General features: G+C 44.5%; 54 non-coding genes across 54 annotated transcripts; all 54 read left to right on the forward strand.

Annotated features, from left to right (window-relative positions):
* Positions 1 to 30: 30 nt before the first annotated feature.
* LOC144405023 (5S ribosomal RNA) lies at positions 31 to 149 on the forward strand. Its single transcript, XR_013466964.1, has one exon. It is a non-coding gene; the product is annotated as a 5S ribosomal RNA (ribosomal RNA).
* Positions 150 to 265: 116 nt separating this feature from the next.
* LOC144401060 (5S ribosomal RNA) lies at positions 266 to 384 on the forward strand. Its single transcript, XR_013462995.1, has one exon. It is a non-coding gene; the product is annotated as a 5S ribosomal RNA (ribosomal RNA).
* Positions 385 to 500: 116 nt separating this feature from the next.
* Positions 501 to 619, forward strand: LOC144398313 (5S ribosomal RNA). The gene has a single exon (XR_013460460.1). It is a non-coding gene; the product is annotated as a 5S ribosomal RNA (ribosomal RNA).
* A 116-nt stretch (positions 620 to 735) lies between these two features.
* LOC144400979 (5S ribosomal RNA) lies at positions 736 to 854 on the forward strand. The gene has a single exon (XR_013462914.1). It is a non-coding gene; the product is annotated as a 5S ribosomal RNA (ribosomal RNA).
* Positions 855 to 971: 117 nt separating this feature from the next.
* LOC144399162 (5S ribosomal RNA) lies at positions 972 to 1,090 on the forward strand. Its single transcript, XR_013461307.1, has one exon. It is a non-coding gene; the product is annotated as a 5S ribosomal RNA (ribosomal RNA).
* Positions 1,091 to 1,206: 116 nt separating this feature from the next.
* Positions 1,207 to 1,325, forward strand: LOC144400990 (5S ribosomal RNA). The gene has a single exon (XR_013462925.1). It is a non-coding gene; the product is annotated as a 5S ribosomal RNA (ribosomal RNA).
* Positions 1,326 to 1,442: 117 nt separating this feature from the next.
* Positions 1,443 to 1,561, forward strand: LOC144390758 (5S ribosomal RNA). The gene has a single exon (XR_013454596.1). It is a non-coding gene; the product is annotated as a 5S ribosomal RNA (ribosomal RNA).
* Positions 1,562 to 1,677: 116 nt separating this feature from the next.
* Positions 1,678 to 1,796, forward strand: LOC144405024 (5S ribosomal RNA). The gene has a single exon (XR_013466965.1). It is a non-coding gene; the product is annotated as a 5S ribosomal RNA (ribosomal RNA).
* A 116-nt stretch (positions 1,797 to 1,912) lies between these two features.
* LOC144401061 (5S ribosomal RNA) lies at positions 1,913 to 2,031 on the forward strand. The gene has a single exon (XR_013462996.1). It is a non-coding gene; the product is annotated as a 5S ribosomal RNA (ribosomal RNA).
* A 117-nt stretch (positions 2,032 to 2,148) lies between these two features.
* Positions 2,149 to 2,267, forward strand: LOC144395263 (5S ribosomal RNA). Its single transcript, XR_013457397.1, has one exon. It is a non-coding gene; the product is annotated as a 5S ribosomal RNA (ribosomal RNA).
* A 116-nt stretch (positions 2,268 to 2,383) lies between these two features.
* On the forward strand, positions 2,384 to 2,502 carry LOC144401062 (5S ribosomal RNA). The gene has a single exon (XR_013462997.1). It is a non-coding gene; the product is annotated as a 5S ribosomal RNA (ribosomal RNA).
* A 117-nt stretch (positions 2,503 to 2,619) lies between these two features.
* Positions 2,620 to 2,738, forward strand: LOC144390760 (5S ribosomal RNA). Its single transcript, XR_013454597.1, has one exon. It is a non-coding gene; the product is annotated as a 5S ribosomal RNA (ribosomal RNA).
* Positions 2,739 to 2,854: 116 nt separating this feature from the next.
* On the forward strand, positions 2,855 to 2,973 carry LOC144397471 (5S ribosomal RNA). The gene has a single exon (XR_013459617.1). It is a non-coding gene; the product is annotated as a 5S ribosomal RNA (ribosomal RNA).
* A 116-nt stretch (positions 2,974 to 3,089) lies between these two features.
* On the forward strand, positions 3,090 to 3,208 carry LOC144401063 (5S ribosomal RNA). Its single transcript, XR_013462998.1, has one exon. It is a non-coding gene; the product is annotated as a 5S ribosomal RNA (ribosomal RNA).
* A 117-nt stretch (positions 3,209 to 3,325) lies between these two features.
* LOC144399645 (5S ribosomal RNA) lies at positions 3,326 to 3,444 on the forward strand. The gene has a single exon (XR_013461791.1). It is a non-coding gene; the product is annotated as a 5S ribosomal RNA (ribosomal RNA).
* Positions 3,445 to 3,561: 117 nt separating this feature from the next.
* On the forward strand, positions 3,562 to 3,680 carry LOC144395265 (5S ribosomal RNA). Its single transcript, XR_013457399.1, has one exon. It is a non-coding gene; the product is annotated as a 5S ribosomal RNA (ribosomal RNA).
* Positions 3,681 to 3,796: 116 nt separating this feature from the next.
* LOC144401001 (5S ribosomal RNA) lies at positions 3,797 to 3,915 on the forward strand. The gene has a single exon (XR_013462936.1). It is a non-coding gene; the product is annotated as a 5S ribosomal RNA (ribosomal RNA).
* Positions 3,916 to 4,032: 117 nt separating this feature from the next.
* Positions 4,033 to 4,151, forward strand: LOC144395266 (5S ribosomal RNA). The gene has a single exon (XR_013457400.1). It is a non-coding gene; the product is annotated as a 5S ribosomal RNA (ribosomal RNA).
* Positions 4,152 to 4,267: 116 nt separating this feature from the next.
* On the forward strand, positions 4,268 to 4,386 carry LOC144397124 (5S ribosomal RNA). The gene has a single exon (XR_013459269.1). It is a non-coding gene; the product is annotated as a 5S ribosomal RNA (ribosomal RNA).
* A 117-nt stretch (positions 4,387 to 4,503) lies between these two features.
* On the forward strand, positions 4,504 to 4,622 carry LOC144395267 (5S ribosomal RNA). Its single transcript, XR_013457401.1, has one exon. It is a non-coding gene; the product is annotated as a 5S ribosomal RNA (ribosomal RNA).
* Positions 4,623 to 4,738: 116 nt separating this feature from the next.
* LOC144401012 (5S ribosomal RNA) lies at positions 4,739 to 4,857 on the forward strand. The gene has a single exon (XR_013462947.1). It is a non-coding gene; the product is annotated as a 5S ribosomal RNA (ribosomal RNA).
* A 117-nt stretch (positions 4,858 to 4,974) lies between these two features.
* LOC144399288 (5S ribosomal RNA) lies at positions 4,975 to 5,093 on the forward strand. Its single transcript, XR_013461433.1, has one exon. It is a non-coding gene; the product is annotated as a 5S ribosomal RNA (ribosomal RNA).
* A 116-nt stretch (positions 5,094 to 5,209) lies between these two features.
* Positions 5,210 to 5,328, forward strand: LOC144397125 (5S ribosomal RNA). The gene has a single exon (XR_013459270.1). It is a non-coding gene; the product is annotated as a 5S ribosomal RNA (ribosomal RNA).
* Positions 5,329 to 5,445: 117 nt separating this feature from the next.
* LOC144399506 (5S ribosomal RNA) lies at positions 5,446 to 5,564 on the forward strand. Its single transcript, XR_013461652.1, has one exon. It is a non-coding gene; the product is annotated as a 5S ribosomal RNA (ribosomal RNA).
* A 116-nt stretch (positions 5,565 to 5,680) lies between these two features.
* On the forward strand, positions 5,681 to 5,799 carry LOC144401024 (5S ribosomal RNA). Its single transcript, XR_013462959.1, has one exon. It is a non-coding gene; the product is annotated as a 5S ribosomal RNA (ribosomal RNA).
* A 117-nt stretch (positions 5,800 to 5,916) lies between these two features.
* On the forward strand, positions 5,917 to 6,035 carry LOC144390764 (5S ribosomal RNA). Its single transcript, XR_013454599.1, has one exon. It is a non-coding gene; the product is annotated as a 5S ribosomal RNA (ribosomal RNA).
* A 116-nt stretch (positions 6,036 to 6,151) lies between these two features.
* Positions 6,152 to 6,270, forward strand: LOC144395268 (5S ribosomal RNA). Its single transcript, XR_013457402.1, has one exon. It is a non-coding gene; the product is annotated as a 5S ribosomal RNA (ribosomal RNA).
* A 116-nt stretch (positions 6,271 to 6,386) lies between these two features.
* LOC144401035 (5S ribosomal RNA) lies at positions 6,387 to 6,505 on the forward strand. Its single transcript, XR_013462970.1, has one exon. It is a non-coding gene; the product is annotated as a 5S ribosomal RNA (ribosomal RNA).
* Positions 6,506 to 6,622: 117 nt separating this feature from the next.
* On the forward strand, positions 6,623 to 6,741 carry LOC144395269 (5S ribosomal RNA). Its single transcript, XR_013457403.1, has one exon. It is a non-coding gene; the product is annotated as a 5S ribosomal RNA (ribosomal RNA).
* Positions 6,742 to 6,857: 116 nt separating this feature from the next.
* LOC144397126 (5S ribosomal RNA) lies at positions 6,858 to 6,976 on the forward strand. Its single transcript, XR_013459271.1, has one exon. It is a non-coding gene; the product is annotated as a 5S ribosomal RNA (ribosomal RNA).
* Positions 6,977 to 7,093: 117 nt separating this feature from the next.
* Positions 7,094 to 7,212, forward strand: LOC144395271 (5S ribosomal RNA). The gene has a single exon (XR_013457405.1). It is a non-coding gene; the product is annotated as a 5S ribosomal RNA (ribosomal RNA).
* Positions 7,213 to 7,328: 116 nt separating this feature from the next.
* LOC144401046 (5S ribosomal RNA) lies at positions 7,329 to 7,447 on the forward strand. The gene has a single exon (XR_013462981.1). It is a non-coding gene; the product is annotated as a 5S ribosomal RNA (ribosomal RNA).
* A 117-nt stretch (positions 7,448 to 7,564) lies between these two features.
* Positions 7,565 to 7,683, forward strand: LOC144395272 (5S ribosomal RNA). Its single transcript, XR_013457406.1, has one exon. It is a non-coding gene; the product is annotated as a 5S ribosomal RNA (ribosomal RNA).
* A 116-nt stretch (positions 7,684 to 7,799) lies between these two features.
* LOC144401057 (5S ribosomal RNA) lies at positions 7,800 to 7,918 on the forward strand. The gene has a single exon (XR_013462992.1). It is a non-coding gene; the product is annotated as a 5S ribosomal RNA (ribosomal RNA).
* Positions 7,919 to 8,035: 117 nt separating this feature from the next.
* LOC144395273 (5S ribosomal RNA) lies at positions 8,036 to 8,154 on the forward strand. Its single transcript, XR_013457407.1, has one exon. It is a non-coding gene; the product is annotated as a 5S ribosomal RNA (ribosomal RNA).
* A 116-nt stretch (positions 8,155 to 8,270) lies between these two features.
* LOC144395274 (5S ribosomal RNA) lies at positions 8,271 to 8,389 on the forward strand. Its single transcript, XR_013457408.1, has one exon. It is a non-coding gene; the product is annotated as a 5S ribosomal RNA (ribosomal RNA).
* A 116-nt stretch (positions 8,390 to 8,505) lies between these two features.
* On the forward strand, positions 8,506 to 8,624 carry LOC144401068 (5S ribosomal RNA). The gene has a single exon (XR_013463003.1). It is a non-coding gene; the product is annotated as a 5S ribosomal RNA (ribosomal RNA).
* A 117-nt stretch (positions 8,625 to 8,741) lies between these two features.
* LOC144395275 (5S ribosomal RNA) lies at positions 8,742 to 8,860 on the forward strand. Its single transcript, XR_013457409.1, has one exon. It is a non-coding gene; the product is annotated as a 5S ribosomal RNA (ribosomal RNA).
* Positions 8,861 to 8,976: 116 nt separating this feature from the next.
* On the forward strand, positions 8,977 to 9,095 carry LOC144397127 (5S ribosomal RNA). The gene has a single exon (XR_013459272.1). It is a non-coding gene; the product is annotated as a 5S ribosomal RNA (ribosomal RNA).
* A 117-nt stretch (positions 9,096 to 9,212) lies between these two features.
* LOC144395277 (5S ribosomal RNA) lies at positions 9,213 to 9,331 on the forward strand. The gene has a single exon (XR_013457411.1). It is a non-coding gene; the product is annotated as a 5S ribosomal RNA (ribosomal RNA).
* Positions 9,332 to 9,447: 116 nt separating this feature from the next.
* Positions 9,448 to 9,566, forward strand: LOC144401079 (5S ribosomal RNA). The gene has a single exon (XR_013463014.1). It is a non-coding gene; the product is annotated as a 5S ribosomal RNA (ribosomal RNA).
* Positions 9,567 to 9,683: 117 nt separating this feature from the next.
* Positions 9,684 to 9,802, forward strand: LOC144399289 (5S ribosomal RNA). Its single transcript, XR_013461434.1, has one exon. It is a non-coding gene; the product is annotated as a 5S ribosomal RNA (ribosomal RNA).
* Positions 9,803 to 9,918: 116 nt separating this feature from the next.
* LOC144397128 (5S ribosomal RNA) lies at positions 9,919 to 10,037 on the forward strand. The gene has a single exon (XR_013459273.1). It is a non-coding gene; the product is annotated as a 5S ribosomal RNA (ribosomal RNA).
* A 117-nt stretch (positions 10,038 to 10,154) lies between these two features.
* On the forward strand, positions 10,155 to 10,273 carry LOC144395278 (5S ribosomal RNA). Its single transcript, XR_013457412.1, has one exon. It is a non-coding gene; the product is annotated as a 5S ribosomal RNA (ribosomal RNA).
* Positions 10,274 to 10,389: 116 nt separating this feature from the next.
* On the forward strand, positions 10,390 to 10,508 carry LOC144401090 (5S ribosomal RNA). The gene has a single exon (XR_013463025.1). It is a non-coding gene; the product is annotated as a 5S ribosomal RNA (ribosomal RNA).
* A 117-nt stretch (positions 10,509 to 10,625) lies between these two features.
* LOC144390765 (5S ribosomal RNA) lies at positions 10,626 to 10,744 on the forward strand. Its single transcript, XR_013454600.1, has one exon. It is a non-coding gene; the product is annotated as a 5S ribosomal RNA (ribosomal RNA).
* Positions 10,745 to 10,860: 116 nt separating this feature from the next.
* Positions 10,861 to 10,979, forward strand: LOC144395279 (5S ribosomal RNA). The gene has a single exon (XR_013457413.1). It is a non-coding gene; the product is annotated as a 5S ribosomal RNA (ribosomal RNA).
* Positions 10,980 to 11,095: 116 nt separating this feature from the next.
* On the forward strand, positions 11,096 to 11,214 carry LOC144401101 (5S ribosomal RNA). The gene has a single exon (XR_013463036.1). It is a non-coding gene; the product is annotated as a 5S ribosomal RNA (ribosomal RNA).
* A 117-nt stretch (positions 11,215 to 11,331) lies between these two features.
* On the forward strand, positions 11,332 to 11,450 carry LOC144400852 (5S ribosomal RNA). The gene has a single exon (XR_013462787.1). It is a non-coding gene; the product is annotated as a 5S ribosomal RNA (ribosomal RNA).
* Positions 11,451 to 11,567: 117 nt separating this feature from the next.
* On the forward strand, positions 11,568 to 11,686 carry LOC144395280 (5S ribosomal RNA). The gene has a single exon (XR_013457414.1). It is a non-coding gene; the product is annotated as a 5S ribosomal RNA (ribosomal RNA).
* Positions 11,687 to 11,802: 116 nt separating this feature from the next.
* On the forward strand, positions 11,803 to 11,921 carry LOC144405026 (5S ribosomal RNA). The gene has a single exon (XR_013466967.1). It is a non-coding gene; the product is annotated as a 5S ribosomal RNA (ribosomal RNA).
* Positions 11,922 to 12,037: 116 nt separating this feature from the next.
* Positions 12,038 to 12,156, forward strand: LOC144401064 (5S ribosomal RNA). Its single transcript, XR_013462999.1, has one exon. It is a non-coding gene; the product is annotated as a 5S ribosomal RNA (ribosomal RNA).
* Positions 12,157 to 12,272: 116 nt separating this feature from the next.
* Positions 12,273 to 12,391, forward strand: LOC144398314 (5S ribosomal RNA). The gene has a single exon (XR_013460461.1). It is a non-coding gene; the product is annotated as a 5S ribosomal RNA (ribosomal RNA).
* A 116-nt stretch (positions 12,392 to 12,507) lies between these two features.
* LOC144401112 (5S ribosomal RNA) lies at positions 12,508 to 12,626 on the forward strand. The gene has a single exon (XR_013463047.1). It is a non-coding gene; the product is annotated as a 5S ribosomal RNA (ribosomal RNA).
* The last annotated feature ends 98 nt before the right edge of the window (positions 12,627 to 12,724 follow it).

Consider the following 12,724-nt stretch of genomic DNA (forward strand, 5'->3'; position numbering starts at 1 on the left):
TTTAAAAGATTAGGTAGAGGACATACAGTTGCTTACGGCCATACCTCTCTGGCTCCGCCTGATCTCGTCAGATCTCAGAAGCTAAGCAGAGTAGGGCCTGGTTAGTACTTGGATGGAAGACCGCCTGGGAATCCCAGGTGCTGTAAGCTTTTTCATTTCGATCTGTAAAAGACACAGAGAAGGCCTTAGAAAGTGACTCCATTTAATTGTCAAAACTACAAAACCTTTGACACATTTTAAAAGATTAGGTAGAGGACATACAGTTGCTTACGGCCATACCTCTCTGGCTCCGCCTGATCTCGTCTGATCTCAGAAGCTAAGCAGAGTAGGGCCTGGTTAGTACTTGGATGGAAGACCGCCTGGGAATCCCAGGTGCCGTAAGCTTTTTCATTTCTATCTGTAAAAGACACAGAGAAGGCCTTAGAAAGTGACTCCATTTCATTGTCAAAACTACAAAACCTTTGACACATTTTAAAAGATTAGGTAGAGGACATACAGTTGCTTACGGCCATACCTCTCTGGCTCCGCCTGATCTCGTCTGATCTCAGAAGCTAAGCAGAGTAGGGCCTGGTTAGTACTTGGATGGAAGGCCGCCTGGGAATCCCAGGTGCTGTAAGCTTTTTCATTTCGATCTGTAAAAGACACAGAGAAGGCCTTAGAAAGTGACTCCATTTCATTGTCAAAACTACAAAACCTTTGACACATTTTAAAAGATTAGGAAGAGGACATACAGTTGCTTACGGCCATACCTCTCTGGCTCCGCCTGATCTCGTCAGATCTCAGAAGCTAAGCAGAGTAGGGCCTGGTTAGTACTTGGATGGAAGACCGCCTGGGAATCCCAGGTGCCGTAAGCTTTTTCATTTCTCTCTCTGGAAGAAATCGAGAAGGCATTAGAAAGTGACTCCTTTTTCATTATCAAAACTCCAAAACCTTTGACACATTTTAAAAGATTAGGAAGAGGACATACAGTTGCTTACGGCCATACCTCTCTGGCTCGGCCTGATCTCGTCTGATCTCAGAAGCTAAGCAGAGTAGGGCCTGGTTAGTACTTGGATGGAAGACCGCCTGGGAATCCCAGGTGCTGTAAGCTTTTTCATTTCGATCTGTAAAAGACACAGAGAAGGCCTTAGAAAGTGACTCCATTTCATTGTCAAAACTACAAAACCTTTGACACATTTTAAAAGATTAGGAAGAGGACATACAGTTGCTTACGGCCATACCTCTCTGGCTCCGCCTGATCTCGTCAGATCTCAGAAGCTAAGCAGAGTAGGGCCTGGTTAGTACTTGGATGGAAGACCGCCTGGGAATCCCAGGTGCCGTAAGCTTTTTCATTTCTCTCTCTGGAAGAAATCGAGAAGGCATTAGAAAGTGACTCCTTTTTCATTATCTAAACTCCAAAACCTTTGACACATTTTAAAATATTAGGAAGAGGACATACAGTTGCTTACGGCCATACCTCTCTGGCTTCGCCTGATCTCGTCTGATCTCAGAAGCTAAGCAGAGTAGGGCCTGGTTAGTACTTGGATGGAAGACCGCCTGGGAATCCCAGGTGCTGTAAGCTTTTTCATTTCGATCTGTAAAAGACACAGAGAAGGCCTTAGAAAGTGACTCCATTTAATTGTCAAAACTACAAAACCTTTGACACATTTTAAAAGATTAGGTAGAGGACATACAGTTGCTTACGGCCATACCTCTCTGGCTCCGCCTGATCTCGTCAGATCTCAGAAGCTAAGCAGAGTAGGGCCTGGTTAGTACTTGGATGGAAGACCGCCTGGGAATCCCAGGTGCTGTAAGCTTTTTCATTTCGATCTGTAAAAGACACAGAGAAGGCCTTAGAAAGTGACTCCATTTAATTGTCAAAACTACAAAACCTTTGACACATTTTAAAAGATTAGGTAGAGGACATACAGTTGCTTACGGCCATACCTCTCTGGCTCCGCCTGATCTCGTCTGATCTCAGAAGCTAAGCAGAGTAGGGCCTGGTTAGTACTTGGATGGAAGACCGCCTGGGAATCCCAGGTGCCGTAAGCTTTTTCATTTTTTTCTCTGGAAGAAATCGAGAAGGCATTAGAAAGTGACTCCTTTTTCATTATCAAAACTCCAAAACCTTTGACACATTTTAAAAGATTAGGAAGAGGACATACAGTTGCTTACGGCCATACCTCTCTGGCTCCGCCTGATCTCGTCTGATCTCAGAAGCTAAGCAGAGTAGGGCCTGGTTAGTACTTGGATGGAAGACCGCCTGGGAATCCCAGGTGCTGTAAGCTTTTTCATTTCGATCTGTAAAAGACACAGAGAAGGCCTTAGAAAGTGACTCCATTTCATTGTCAAAACTACAAAACCTTTGACACATTTTAAAAGATTAGGAAGAGGACATACAGTTGCTTACGGCCATACCTCTCTGGCTCCGCCTGATCTCGTCTGATCTCAGAAGCTAAGCAGAGTAGGGCCTGGTTAGTACTTGGATGGAAGACCGCCTGGGAATCCCAGGTGCCGTAAGCTTTTTCATTTCTCTCTCTGGAAGAAATCGAGAAGGCATTAGAAAGTGACTCCTTTTTCATTATCTAAACTCCAAAACCTTTGACACATTTTAAAATATTAGGAAGAGGACATACAGTTGCTTACGGCCATACCTCTCTGGCTTCGCCTGATCTCGTCTGATCTCAGAAGCTAAGCAGAGTAGGGCCTGGTTAGTACTTGGATGGAAGACCGCCTGGGAATCCCAGGTGCTGTAAGCTTTTTCATTTCGATCTGTAAAAGACACAGAGAAGGCCTTAGAAAGTGACTCCATTTAATTGTCAAAACTACAAAACCTTTGACACATTTTAAAAGATTAGGTAGAGGACATACAGTTGCTTACGGCCATACCTCTCTGGCTCCGCCTGATCTCGTCAGATCTCAGAAGCTAAGCAGAGTAGGGCCTGGTTAGTACTTGGATGGAAGACCGCCTAGGAATCCCAGGTGCCGTAAGCTTTTTCATTTCTATCTGTAAAAGACACAGAGAAGGCCTTAGAAAGTGACTCCATTTCATTGTCAAAACTACAAAACCTTTGACACATTTTAAAAGATTAGGTAGAGGACATACAGTTGCTTACGGCCATACCTCTCTGGCTCCGCCTGATCTCGTCTGATCTCAGAAGCTAAGCAGAGTAGGGCCTGGTTAGTACTTGGATGGAAGACCGCCTGGGAATCCCAGGTGCCGTAAGCTTTTTCATTTCTCTCTCTGGAAGAAATCGAGAAGGCATTAGAAAGTGACTCCTTTTTCATTATCAAAACTCCAAAACCTTTGACACATTTTAAAAGATTAGGAAGAGGACATACAGTTGCTTACGGCCATACCTCTCTGGCTCGGCCTGATCTCGTCTGATCTCAGAAGCTAAGCAGAGTAGGGCCTGGTTAGTACTTGGATGGAAGACCGCCTGCGAATCCCAGGTGCTGTAAGCTTTTTCATTTCGATCTGTAAAAGACACAGAGAAGGCCTTAGAAAGTGACTCCTTTTTCATTATCAAAACTCCAAAACCTTTGACACATTTTAAAAGATTAGGTAGAGGACATACAGTTGCTTACGGCCATACCTCTCTGGCTCCGCCTGATCTCGTCTGATCTCAGAAGCTAAGCAGAGTAGGGCCTGGTTAGTACTTGGATGGAAGACCGCCTGGGAATCCCAGGTGCTGTAAGCTTTTTCATTTCGATCTGTAAAAGACACAGAGAAGGCCTTAGAAAGTGACTCCATTTCATTGTCAAAACTACAAAACCTTTGACACATTTTAAAAGATTAGGAAGAGGACATACAGTTGCTTACGGCCATACCTCTCTGGCTCCGCCTGATCTCGTCAGATCTCAGAAGCTAAGCAGAGTAGGGCCTGGTTAGTACTTGGATGGAAGACCGCCTGGGAATCCCAGGTGCCGTAAGCTTTTTCATTTCTCTCTCTGGAAGAAATCGAGAAGGCATTAGAAAGTGACTCCTTTTTCATTATCAAAACTCCAAAACCTTTGACACATTTTAAAAGATTAGGAAGAGGACATACAGTTGCTTACGGCCATACCTCTCTGGCTCCGCCTGATCTCGTCTGATCTCAGAAGCTAAGCAGAGTAGGGCCTGGTTAGTACTTGGATGGAAGACCGCCTGGGAATCCCAGGTGCTGTAAGCTTTTTCATTTCGATCTGTAAAAGACACAGAGAAGGCCTTAGAAAGTGACTCCATTTCATTGTCAAAACTACAAAACCTTTGACACATTTTAAAAGATTAGGAAGAGGACATACAGTTGCTTACGGCCATACCTCTCTTGCTCCGCCTGATCTCGTCTGATCTCAGAAGCTAAGCAGAGTAGGGCCTGGTTAGTACTTGGATGGAAGACCGCCTGGGAATCCCAGGTGCCGTAAGCTTTTTCATTTCTCTCTCTGGAAGAAATCGAGAAGGCATTAGAAAGTGACTCCTTTTTCATTATCAAAACTCCAAAACCTTTGACACATTTTAAAAGATTAGGAAGAGGACATACAGTTGCTTACGGCCATACCTCTCTGGCTCCGCCTGATCTCGTCTGATCTCAGAAGCTAAGCAGAGTAGGGCCTGGTTAGTACTTGGATGGAAGACCGCCTGGGAATCCCAGGTGCTGTAAGCTTTTTCATTTCGATCTGTAAAAGACACAGAGAAGGCCTTAGAAAGTGACTCCATTTCATTGTCAAAACTACAAAACCTTTGACACATTTTAAAAGATTAGGAAGAGGACATACGGTTGCTTACGGCCATACCTCTCTGGCTCCGCCTGATCTCGTCAGATCTCAGAAGCTAAGCAGAGTAGGGCCTGGTTAGTACTTGGATGGAAGACCGCCTGGGAATCCCAGGTGCCGTAAGCTTTTTCATTTCTCTCTCTGGAAGAAATCGAGAAGGCATTAGAAAGTGACTCCTTTTTCATTATCAAAACTCCAAAACCTTTGACACATTTTAAAAGATTAGGAAGAGGACATACTGTTGCTTACGGCCATACCTCTCTGGCTCCGCCTGATCTCGTCTGATCTCAGAAGCTAAGCAGAGTAGGGCCTGGTTAGTACTTGGATGGAAGACCGCCTGGGAATCCCAGGTGCTTTAAGCTTTTTCATTTCGATCTGTAAAAGACACAGAGAAGGCCTTAGAAAGTGACTCCATTTCATTGTCAAAACTACAAAACCTTTGACACATTTTAAAAGATTAGGAAGAGGACATACAGTTGCTTACGGCCATACCTCTCTTGCTCCGCCTGATCTCGTCTGATCTCAGAAGCTAAGCAGAGTAGGGCCTGGTTAGTACTTGGATGGAAGACCGCCTGGGAATCCCAGGTGCCGTAAGCTTTTTCATTTCTCTCTCTGGAAGAAATCGAGAAGGCATTAGAAAGTGACTCCTTTTTCATTATCAAAACTCCAAAACCTTTGACACATTTTAAAAGATTAGGAAGAGGACATACAGTTGCTTACGGCCATACCTCTCTGGCTCCGCCTGATCTCGTCTGATCTCAGAAGCTAAGCAGAGTAGGGCCTCGTTAGTACTTGGATGGAAGACCGCCTGGGAATCCCAGGTGCTGTAAGCTTTTTCATTTCGATCTGTAAAAGACACAGAGAAGGCCTTAGAAAGTGACTCCATTTCATTGTCAAAACTACAAAACCTTTGACACATTTTAAAAGATTAGGAAGAGGACATACAGTTGCTTACGGCCATACCTCTCTGGCTCCGCCTGATCTCGTCAGATCTCAGAAGCTAAGCAGAGTAGGGCCTGGTTAGTACTTGGATGGAAGACCGCCTGGGAATCCCAGGTGCCGTAAGCTTTTTCATTTCTCTCTCTGGAAGAAATCGAGAAGGCATTAGAAAGTGACTCCTTTTTCATTATCTAAACTCCAAAACCTTTGACACATTTTAAAATATTAGGAAGAGGACATACAGTTGCTTACGGCCATACCTCTCTGGCTTCGCCTGATCTCGTCTGATCTCAGAAGCTAAGCAGAGTAGGGCCTGGTTAGTACTTGGATGGAAGACCGCCTGGGAATCCCAGGTGCTGTAAGCTTTTTTATTTCGATCTGTAAAAGACACAGAGAAGGCCTTAGAAAGTGACTCCATTTCATTGTCAAAACTACAAAACCTTTGACACATTTTAAAAGATTAGGAAGAGGACATACAGTTGCTTACGGCCATACCTCTCTGGCTCCGCCTGATCTCGTCTGATCTCAGAAGCTAAGCAGAGTAGGGCCTGGTTAGTACTTGGATGGAAGACCGCCTGGGAATCCCAGGTGCTGTAAGCTTTTTCATTTCGATCTGTAAAAGACACAGAGAAGGCCTTAGAAAGTGACTCCATTTCATTGTCAAAACTACAAAACCTTTGACACATTTTAAAAGATTAGGAAGAGGACATACAGTTGCTTACGGCCATACCTCTCTGGCTCCGCCTGATCTCGTCAGATCTCAGAAGCTAAGCAGAGTAGGGCCTGGTTAGTACTTGGATGGAAGACCGCCTGGGAATCCCAGGTGCCGTAAGCTTTTTCATTTCTCTCTCTGGAAGAAATCGAGAAGGCATTAGAAAGTGACTCCTTTTTCATTATCAAAACTCCAAAACCTTTGACACATTTTAAAAGATTAGGAAGAGGACATACAGTTGCTTACGGCCATACCTCTCTGGCTCCGCCTGATCTCGTCTGATCTCAGAAGCTAAGCAGAGTAGGGCCTGGTTAGTACTTGGATGGAAGACCGCCTGGGAATCCCAGGTGCTGTAAGCTTTTTCATTTCGATCTGTAAAAGACACAGAGAAGGCCTTAGAAAGTGACTCCATTTCATTGTCAAAACTACAAAACCTTTGACACATTTTAAAAGATTAGGAAGAGGACATACAGTTGCTTACGGCCATACCTCTCTTGCTCCGCCTGATCTCGTCTGATCTCAGAAGCTAAGCAGAGTAGGGCCTGGTTAGTACTTGGATGGAAGACCGCCTGGGAATCCCAGGTGCCGTAAGCTTTTTCATTTCTCTCTCTGGAAGAAATCGAGAAGGCATTAGAAAGTGACTCCTTTTTCATTATCAAAACTCCAAAACCTTTGACACATTTTAAAAGATTAGGAAGAGGACATACAGTTGCTTACGGCCATACCTCTCTGGCTCCGCCTGATCTCGTCTGATCTCAGAAGCTAAGCAGAGTAGGGCCTGGTTAGTACTTGGATGGAAGACCGCCTGGGAATCCCAGGTGCTGTAAGCTTTTTCATTTCGATCTGTAAAAGACACAGAGAAGGCCTTAGAAAGTGACTCCATTTCATTGTCAAAACTACAAAACCTTTGACACATTTTAAAAGATTAGGAAGAGGACATACGGTTGCTTACGGCCATACCTCTCTGGCTCCGCCTGATCTCGTCAGATCTCAGAAGCTAAGCAGAGTAGGGCCTGGTTAGTACTTGGATGGAAGACCGCCTGGGAATCCCAGGTGCCGTAAGCTTTTTCATTTCTCTCTCTGGAAGAAATCGAGAAGGCATTAGAAAGTGAATCCTTTTTCATTATCAAAACTCCAAAACCTTTGACACATTTTAAAAGATTAGGTAGAGGACATACAGTTGCTTACGGCCATACCTCTCTGGCTCCGCCTGATCTCGTCTGATCTCAGAAGCTAAGCAGAGTAGGGCCTGGTTAGTACTTGGATGGAAGACCGCCTGGGAATCCCAGGTGCTGTAAGCTTTTTCATTTCGATCTGTAAAAGACACAGAGAAGGCCTTAGAAAGTGACTCCATTTCATTGTCAAAACTACAAAACCTTTGACACATTTTAAAAGATTAGGAAGAGGACATACAGTTGCTTACGGCCATACCTCTCTGGCTCCGCCTGATCTCGTCAGATCTCAGAAGCTAAGCAGAGTAGGGCCTGGTTAGTACTTGGATGGAAGACCGCCTGGGAATCCCAGGTGCCGTAAGCTTTTTCATTTCTCTCTCTGGAAGAAATCGAGAAGGCATTAGAAAGTGACTCCTTTTTCATTATCAAAACTCCAAAACCTTTGACACATTTTAAAAGATTAGGAAGAGGACATACAGTTGCTTACGGCCATACCTCTCTGGCTCCGCCTGATCTCGTCTGATCTCAGAAGCTAAGCAGAGTAGGGCCTGGTTAGTACTTGGATGGAAGACCGCCTGGGAATCCCAGGTGCTGTAAGCTTTTTCATTTCGATCTGTAAAAGACACAGAGAAGGCCTTAGAAAGTGACTCCATTTCATTGTCAAAACTACAAAACCTTTGACACATTTTAAAAGATTAGGAAGAGGACATACAGTTGCTTACGGCCATACCTCTCTGGCTCCGCCTGATCTCGTCTGATCTCAGAAGCTAAGCAGAGTAGGGCCTGGTTAGTACTTGGATGGAAGACCGCCTGGGAATCCCAGGTGCTGTAAGCTTTTTCATTTCGATCTGTAAAAGACACAGAGAAGGCCTTAGAAAGTGACTCCATTTCATTGTCAAAACTACAAAACCTTTGACACATTTTAAAAGATTAGGAAGAGGACATACAGTTGCTTACGGCCATACCTCTCTGGCTCCGCCTGATCTCGTCAGATCTCAGAAGCTAAGCAGAGTAGGGCCTGGTTAGTACTTGGATGGAAGACCGCCTGGGAATCCCAGGTGCCGTAAGCTTTTTCATTTCTCTCTCTGGAAGAAATCGAGAAGGCATTAGAAAGTGACTCCTTTTTCATTATCAAAACTCCAAAACCTTTGACACATTTTAAAAGATTAGGAAGAGGACATACAGTTGCTTACGGCCATACCTCTCTGGCTCCGCCTGATCTCGTCTGATCTCAGAAGCTAAGCAGAGTAGGGCCTGGTTAGTACTTGGATGGAAGACCGCCTGGGAATCCCAGGTGCTGTAAGCTTTTTCATTTCGATCTGTAAAAGACACAGAGAAGGCCTTAGAAAGTGACTCCATTTCATTGTCAAAACTACAAAACCTTTGACACATTTTAAAAGATTAGGAAGAGGACATACAGTTGCTTACGGCCATACCTCTCTTGCTCCGCCTGATCTCGTCTGATCTCAGAAGCTAAGCAGAGTAGGGCCTGGTTAGTACTTGGATGGAAGACCGCCTGGGAATCCCAGGTGCCGTAAGCTTTTTCATTTCTCTCTCTGGAAGAAATCGAGAAGGCATTAGAAAGTGACTCCTTTTTCATTATCAAAACTCCAAAACCTTTGACACATTTTAAAAGATTAGGAAGAGGACATACAGTTGCTTACGGCCATACCTCTCTGGCTCCGCCTGATCTCGTCTGATCTCAGAAGCTAAGCAGAGTAGGGCCTGGTTAGTACTTGGATGGAAGACCGCCTGGGAATCCCAGGTGCTGTAAGCTTTTTCATTTCGATCTGTAAAAGACACAGAGAAGGCCTTAGAAAGTGACTCCATTTCATTGTCAAAACTACAAAACCTTTGACACATTTTAAAAGATTAGGAAGAGGACATACGGTTGCTTACGGCCATACCTCTCTGGCTCCGCCTGATCTCGTCAGATCTCAGAAGCTAAGCAGAGTAGGGCCTGGTTAGTACTTGGATGGAAGACCGCCTGGGAATCCCAGGTGCCGTAAGCTTTTTCATTTCTCTCTCTGGAAGAAATCGAGAAGGCATTAGAAAGTGACTCCTTTTTCATTATCAAAACTCCAAAACCTTTGACACATTTTAAAAGATTAGGAAGAGGACATACTGTTGCTTACGGCCATACCTCTCTGGCTCCGCCTGATCTCGTCTGATCTCAGAAGCTAAGCAGAGTAGGGCCTGGTTAGTACTTGGATGGAAGACCGCCTGGGAATCCCAGGTGCTTTAAGCTTTTTCATTTCGATCTGTAAAAGACACAGAGAAGGCCTTAGAAAGTGACTCCATTTCATTGTCAAAACTACAAAACCTTTGACACATTTTAAAAGATTAGGAAGAGGACATACAGTTGCTTACGGCCATACCTCTCTTGCTCCGCCTGATCTCGTCTGATCTCAGAAGCTAAGCAGAGTAGGGCCTGGTTAGTACTTGGATGGAAGACCGCCTGGGAATCCCAGGTGCCGTAAGCTTTTTCATTTCTCTCTCTGGAAGAAATCGAGAAGGCATTAGAAAGTGACTCCTTTTTCATTATCAAAACTCCAAAACCTTTGACACATTTTAAAAGATTAGGAAGAGGACATACAGTTGCTTACGGCCATACCTCTCTGGCTCCGCCTGATCTCGTCTGATCTCAGAAGCTAAGCAGAGTAGGGCCTGGTTAGTACTTGGATGGAAGACCGCCTGGGAATCCCAGGTGCTGTAAGCTTTTTCATTTCGATCTGTAAAAGACACAGAGAAGGCCTTAGAAAGTGACTCCATTTCATTGTCAAAACTACAAAACCTTTGACACATTTTAAAAGATTAGGAAGAGGACATACAGTTGCTTACGGCCATACCTCTCTGGCTCCGCCTGATCTCGTCAGATCTCAGAAGCTAAGCAGAGTAGGGCCTGGTTAGTACTTGGATGGAAGACCGCCTGGGAATCCCAGGTGCCGTAAGCTTTTTCATTTCTCTCTCTGGAAGAAATCGAGAAGGCATTAGAAAGTGACTCCTTTTTCATTATCTAAACTCCAAAACCTTTGACACATTTTAAAATATTAGGAAGAGGACATACAGTTGCTTACGGCCATACCTCTCTGGCTTCGCCTGATCTCGTCTGATCTCAGAAGCTAAGCAGAGTAGGGCCTGGTTAGTACTTGGATGGAAGACCGCCTGGGAATCCCAGGTGCTGTAAGCTTTTTTATTTCGATCTGTAAAAGACACAGAGAAGGCCTTAGAAAGTGACTCCATTTCATTGTCAAAACTACAAAACCTTTGACACATTTTAAAAGATTAGGAAGAGGACATACAGTTGCTTACGGCCATACCTCTCTGGCTCCGCCTGATCTCGTCTGATCTCAGAAGCTAAGCAGAGTAGGGCCTGGTTAGTACTTGGATGGAAGACCGCCTGGGAATCCCAGGTGCTGTAAGCTTTTTCATTTCGATCTGTAAAAGACACAGAGAAGGCCTTAGAAAGTGACTCCATTTCATTGTCAAAACTACAAAACCTTTGACACATTTTAAAAGATTAGGAAGAGGACATACAGTTGCTTACGGCCATACCTCTCTGGCTCCGCCTGATCTCGTCAGATCTCAGAAGCTAAGCAGAGTAGGGCCTGGTTAGTACTTGGATGGAAGACCGCCTGGGAATCCCAGGTGCCGTAAGCTTTTTCATTTCTCTCTCTGGAAGAAATCGAGAAGGCATTAGAAAGTGACTCCTTTTTCATTATCTAAACTCCAAAACCTTTGACACATTTTAAAATATTAGGAAGAGGACATACAGTTGCTTACGGCCATACCTCTCTGGCTTCGCCTGATCTCGTCTGATCTCAGAAGCTAAGCAGAGTAGGGCCTGGTTAGTACTTGGATGGAAGACCGCCTGGGAATCCCAGGTGCCGTAAGCTTTTTCATTTCTCTCTCTGGAAGAAATCGAGAAGGCATTAGAAAGTGACTCCTTTTTCATTATCAAAACTCCAAAACCTTTGACACATTTTAAAAGATTAGGAAGAGGACATACAGTTGCTTACGGCCATACCTCTCTGGCTCCGCCTGATCTCGTCTGATCTCAGAAGCTAAGCAGAGTAGGGCCTGGTTAGTACTTGGATGGAAGACCGCCTGGGAATCCCAGGTGCTGTAAGCTTTTTTATTTCGATCTGTAAAAGACACAAAGAAGAACTTAGAAAGTGACTCCATTTCATTGTCAAAACTCCAAAACCTTTGACACATTTTAAAAGATTAGGTAGAGGACATACAGTTGCTTACGGCCATACCTCTCTGGCTCCGCCTGATCTCGTCAGATCTCAGAAGCTAAGCAGAGTAGGGCCTGGTTAGTACTTGGATGGAAGACCGCCTGGGAATCCCAGGTGCTGTAAGCTTTTTCATTTCGATCTGTAAAAGACACAGAGAAGGCCTTAGAAAGTGACTCCATTTAATTGTCAAAACTACAAAACCTTTGACACATTTTAAAAGATTAGGTAGAGGACATACAGTTGCTTACGGCCATACCTCTCTGGCTCCGCCTGATCTCGTCTGATCTCAGAAGCTAAGCAGAGTAGGGCCTGGTTAGTACTTGGATGGAAGACCGCCTGGGAATCCCAGGTGCCGTAAGCTTTTTCATTTCTATCTGTAAAAGACACAGAGAAGGCCTTAGAAAGTGACTCCATTTCATTGTCAAAACTACAAAACCTTTGACACATTTTAAAAGATTAGGTAGAGGACATACAGTTGCTTACGGCCATACCTCTCTGGCTCCGCCTGATCTCGTCTGATCTCAGAAGCTAAGCAGAGTAGGGCCTGGTTAGTACTTGGATGGAAGGCCGCCTGGGAATCCCAGGTGCTGTAAGCTTTTTCATTTCGATCTGTAAAAGACACAGAGAAGGCCTTAGAAAGTGACTCCATTTCATTGTCAAAACTACAAAACCTTTGACACATTTTAAAAGATTAGGAAGAGGACATACAGTTGCTTACGGCCATACCTCTCTGGCTCCGCCTGATCTCGTCAGATCTCAGAAGCTAAGCAGAGTAGGGCCTGGTTAGTACTTGGATGGAAGACCGCCTGGGAATCCCAGGTGCCGTAAGCTTTTTCATTTCTCTCTCTGGAAGAAATCGAGAAGGCATTAGAAAGTGACTCCTTTTTCATTATCAAAACTCCAAAACCTTTGACACATTTTAAAAGATT

This window comes from Gasterosteus aculeatus, chromosome 2 (genome assembly GCF_964276395.1).
Source record: "Gasterosteus aculeatus chromosome 2, fGasAcu3.hap1.1, whole genome shotgun sequence".
Lineage (NCBI taxonomy): Eukaryota > Metazoa > Chordata > Actinopteri > Perciformes > Gasterosteidae > Gasterosteus > Gasterosteus aculeatus.